We start from the raw sequence: 6,046 nt of genomic DNA, 5'->3' as shown, positions 1-6,046 counted from the left end.
AGTTGTGATAATAGCTTTATCATCAAATCTCAGTCATAATTAATATTTGAATCTTATCTGTTTATACCACGATGTTTACTTGTTGCGTTTCTTTATTTTTATTGTATTGTTTTTAGCGCTACAATTATATAATAGTGATTTAGATTATGATTTACGTGTGATTTAATGATGCCATTAAATATTGTTTCATTAATAATAAAATATTTATACAGCATACACTGCGTAGTGTTCATTTCCGAAACAAAATAAATGAAAACAAAACAAATAGGTTCAAAATGTATGCAAAATCCGTGTAGTTGGTCCTCACAAAGAGGGAGCAAATCTTCGTTGTTCGTTAACTGCATGGAGCAACTCACACGAAAAAATCAATGTCAAATGAGCATTTGGGTTGTATTAAACATTACTTTTATCCAAAATTTCTCAATTATCTCTGTCACACGATATATAAAATGAAGTATTATCTTTTGTCATTGGCAGTTAAAATATTTGAAAGTTCTGGAACATTTACAGAGTTATACAAAGAACGTTTGACTCAATGATGGACAAAGCTTTAATTTATTATTTGGAAGCAATTGTGATCGGACTTACAAAAAAGACAAGAAGCCCATAACATTAACATTTATTTGACTGAAGTTAATATTCAGCAATGCCATTACATTAAATACTGGACAAATTTAAACACACATTATGCACATGAATATATTTATATTTAAATATATGTTTTATCTCAACTCAAACTACTTAATTGCAATCCCTCTACAACAAGGATTTCTACAGAAATGAGGTATCTGATTAAATTTCTTTCATGTCGAGTCCAAGTCTATAAGTAGGTAACAACTTGCTCTCGCTTCTTCTCGCACTATCCCACCGTGCTCCTTATGTTCACCTAGCAACATCATTTCGACTTGGACTGTGTGATGAGTAAAAATTATGTGTGTTTGTATTCATATTTCACTTTATTGAATATTTCATCTTTGGTTTTGATCCAAGATTACATCCACTTTGGACATTCGTGTTGCTGACGTCTCGTCTGGGTACGTTTGCTTCGCTTTCCGAGTTTGAGTGTTGGTTTTTGGTCTCATGATTCCTACAAAGGAAAAATAAATATTGTAAGAAAACAAAACAAAAATGTTATTATTATACATGTAGTTTAAATATAAATGTGCTAACAATATTCATTTTTCTTTTGTTCATTTAATGTTTTATCTTTTTTATTTACATCACAAAAAAGATTGGTCGGCATATTTTAATTTGACACTTTTGCGATTGTTCCAAATATATAGTCAACATATTTTCTTAATATGAAAACAAATTGGGAAAAGGCAGTGTCATAAAGTGACTACAAACTATACAACTATAAAAGGCATTATTTTGACCGCACAAATATGTTCCATATGAATGTGTACTTGTTCATACGTTTAAACAAACACTGTTCTCGGTAATATGAATATTAAATTCATGACCCTTCACCGCTCATGGGCAAAGAGTCTTAGTTATGGTTACATAATGTCTGAATTTCGATTCAGTAGTCATTTATAACTGCAGATTGTGTTCATTTGTTCTGTTTTAAAATCATAATTACACGTTAATTTATATACATTATACATGGCTGAACGCACACAGGACAGGGCACAGAATCTCACAAGAGTAAATAGACACAAACTATACAAGGGACACACAGATTGAAATTAATTGAAATATATTATTTGACAACATAGAAGTAACCAATTCTACACGTTTACAAACTAGTCGTTCTAGCCAAATATCGACTTGTCGTGCTTGCCTTTAATTTCGTTGCTTGTTGTGTTAGCCAAATTGTTGGTGTTCATTGTAAATGTCATAAGATGGTGTTTAAAGATATTTTTCGGACAAAAGACATTTTATATGGAATTATTCACGTCCGCATATATTAGTACACTGCAAATTGAATATAAAACGGATATTTTGGAAGATTTAAAATGTGCTTGTCGTGCTTGCGTACATTGTAACGTTAAAACTAGGAATTTGCCTCAAATGATAGACCAAACTACTCATCTTGTGTCAAATATTTATATAACCGGGAATAGTGCTCAAGTTTACCCATAGCCTGCGCTTTATTTCGTCAAAATAGAGTAAATAATAAGATACTTACGTTGATTTGAAGTTTCTTAGCGGAGGCAATGTTTACATTTTTCTACTTGGCGTGCTAGCCAAAATGACGTCACGGACCACGTGGTATGGCCACACTGAATACACTAATAGATTTCCTTACCAAATGTAATGGAAAAGCAATAAATTTGCCCAAAAATGAATTCTTTTTTAGCAAATAGACCCTTATAACCATACCTTTCCTTAAAGAGCATTTCGGTCGAATTGATTTAAACAATAAAAAGGTAGGTCAGTCGATACGGGAGAACAAGTTCGATGCAATCAAAGGTCACTGATTTACGGCCATCTGTTTTCCGGCTACTCTCCAGTTGAAGGTATACTGCCAAGTGTCAAGGTCACATTACGTAGTTTCCAACCTTAACCATTGAATGTGTAGTACGCAACAATGTTTTGTCCTACAACACGAACACATAAATATTCAAAAATAAGAGCATGGCAAGTGACCACAAAGAGAATTGTGTTCTAAAATAAATGCTGTTAATTTTTTAAGAGGGAATAGCGTTAAACATATTTATAATACTGTAACCTAACATGGCTATGTTTATGAGCTAACATCAACTGTTTTATTTTCCGTTATTTTATGCGATATTCACCATATACTTAAACATCAGATTAACTATTTTATCTATTTTTTGTTTGCCAGCAAGATATAAGTTATACTGTTGCGATATATTTTCGCTCATTTCTTACCAAAATGAAATTGGGTGGGTTGTATATGTAATAATATATAATACCTTCATCAAAATTAAAGTGTTTTTTTTTTCTGGAGACACTTTGAATTTACAAAAATAACACTTAACTATACTATGATAAAGATATAACACATTCCTATATTGTTATGAGTTTGCTTGATGTGACATCATCAGTTTTACGGTACGTCATTAGATTTGTAAATGGAACTACCGTATGGTACGTTTATTAGAAATTCATAAAACCGTTGGCTGTAGTTGTTTCTATCAGTAATGAAGATTTTCACACACAAATCCAAAGCAACTTGCACAATCAGATTGAATTATTTGAATATCATTAATTTTTAATTATTACTTTGAAAGCTGTGATATGACCTTAAACGGTTTTGCCCAATTAGAGTCCACTCCTTTGATATATATGCCATCACTTGTGTCTGCAGATCCTTAGTAGAATGTTTTACAGCCTGTACACATTTATTCATCGATGTTAAGGTACAGAGTACCTAATGAGGTATGTATCATGCAATGCACACGTGATTTGTATTTTAATCATTTAGCTTTGTTTTGTACCTTATATAAATACACAAATGAATGTTCTAAAGTTGGTGCAATATAAATGCCGATATGGCATTAAACGCAATGACAAAGAAAATGTAGATGAATGTCTTTAAACACATATATCTTAAATGCAAAATAAATGTTCAGGTAAAAGAAAAGACAACAAACAGTAACGGTATTCATCCAGTTCCGATAAGTTTATACTGAAAACTTGAGTAGCAGTCGGATATGTACCAGTTACCGGATATAATACTGGATATAATGATGTGACTTAAAGTAATCGTTATTCTGTGAAGTTGCTGTTGTATGAAAGCGGTTGATTGTATTTAATACAATATTCACCTCATATGCAAGTTTATATTCCATACCTACGAAACCAAATTCCAACAAAATGTGCAGACATTCATGTGCATAAAAAATATATTAAAAAAGTTTCGTCACTTTAGCAAAAACGCTTCTAGCGTAGCAAATAAAAAAGAAAATGGAGGACTTAAAGACGTCCAAACAGGACGGGCGGACGACCATGAGTTTCCCCTAATACAAAGGGAACATTTGCCATTGAAAAGTTATTCTGCATTTCAAATTCGTTGCAACGCGTCACATTAAATACCGGTATATATAAGTTTTCTATATGTAAATGCCATAAGAAAGATCGTTAGGTTAAGGTTATAAATGTGTGTTCCATAAAAATCCGATCAAGTTTTACAATGTTTATTATGGATATAATAAGTGCATACAACGACTGAAAACGCATCAATGCCTTACAAACTGCACAGATTTCTTAACTATTTATCTTTTTTCTATGAAAACTGTGCGGAAAGTGTCATCCTAAATTTGCCGTCTCAGTTCGTACATTCTAATCAGAGATAACAAATAAAAATACACGGATAAATGTACGGACTGCATAGGCTTATCTGTGATGCGCTTTACGTGTATTGAGCTCAGCTTTCACGGACCGAGGCTGAATGTTTTTAAAGGGTTATTAAAGGGAGGGGCGGAATGCTCAGGTAGAATACAAAATTTAAACGTTTAAGTGTTGTATTACCCAAAAAACATTTACTAATCAATCATACTAACGTGATTTGCCCCAGATATGTAACTCGTTCGACCGAAGTGGCCTTTATGCATTGCATGACACATTGCATATTTTAAAATATGTTACTGTACAAATTAATCGTTGGAGCAAATGAGTCCCTTTTAGTCACAGAAAGATCTCGGTTTCTATGGCACCAAAGGTATTGATTCAAACGTGTAAGCGATAGAACGCTGGGAGATAATTCATATATGACTGACTTAATATGATTGCCGCCAAGAAGAATAATTTTCCTTTAAAGTTTATAGAAATGATATGGTCCCTTGACGCGAAATTGCACATTTCGACTGCAAAGGTTTCAGCATCTGGACTTGTAAAGACAAATTGAAAAAACATTAAATCAAGAAGAACGGACAGCCGAACAAGTATGTCAATTAGTATGCTAAACTGTCAACGAAAATACTTCGTATACCACGCCTTTTTAAGAAAGTCATGCAGCCTGATCCCATGATCACGGAATCCGGATAGGGCCAAGTTGAGTGTCGCGTGTCGACCATCGAGGTCGACACACGACATTCAAGCGACATTCTCTCCACGCTCAATACGACGCGCGACAATCATGCGACAATCAATATTTGAGTGTCGCATATCGCGCTGGGTTTTAGAAAAAAAATCGCAGAAAATCTTGACTGTCGACTGAATTGTCGCGCGTCGTATTGAGCGTCGAGAGAATGTCGCTTGAATGTCGCGGGAATGTCGTGTGTCGACCTTCGAGCGCGACACTCGACATTCTCTCGACATTCTCTCGACGCACGATACGACGCGCGACATTCAATATGATATATCGCGAGAATGTCGCCTATCGACCTAAAAATCATTAGGTCGACACAAGGCATTCTCTCAACGCACGACATTCTCTTGACGCACGATATGACACTTGCTCGATATAACGAGCCAATATCGCGCAAGTGTCGCTTGTCGACCTAAAAACCCCTAGGTCGACACACGACATTCTCTCGACGCTCAATACGACGCGCGACAATCATGCGACAATCAATATTTGAGTGTCGCATATCGCGCTGGGTTTTAGAAAAAAAATCGCAGAAAATCTTGACTGTCGACTGATTTGTCGCGCGTCGTATTGAGCGTCGAGAGAATGTCGCTTGAATGTCGAGAGAATGTCGTGTGTCGACCTTCGAGCGCGACACTCGACATTCTCTCGACATTCTCTCGACGCACGACAAATCAGTCGACAGTCAATATGATATATCGCGAAAATGTCGCCTGTCGACCTACTGCTCCCCAACACGCCTTTTTCGAGCTCCCGACCGGTTGCCGTGGTTTACCCCATCACCAAGATGACGGACAGACTACCAGACGTACTCTTGTGAGCGTGCAGACGTCACCGGGATGTAAACGATTTCTCCGAAACCTCGATTGAGGTCTAAACTTTAACCCATTTACGCCGAGTGGACTCTCCCATCCTTCTAAATTGGATCAATTCATTTCCAAAATTAGGGATGTCTAGAATATTTATTTCTATATTTAGAATATTTCTTACATAAATTCCTTTAAGCAAACAGCGCAGACCCTGATGAGACGCCGCATCATGCGGCGT

This window comes from Dreissena polymorpha, chromosome 8, assembly GCF_020536995.1.
Source record: "Dreissena polymorpha isolate Duluth1 chromosome 8, UMN_Dpol_1.0, whole genome shotgun sequence".
Lineage (NCBI taxonomy): Eukaryota > Metazoa > Mollusca > Bivalvia > Myida > Dreissenidae > Dreissena > Dreissena polymorpha.
Note: the sequence above shows the minus strand (reverse complement) of the source record.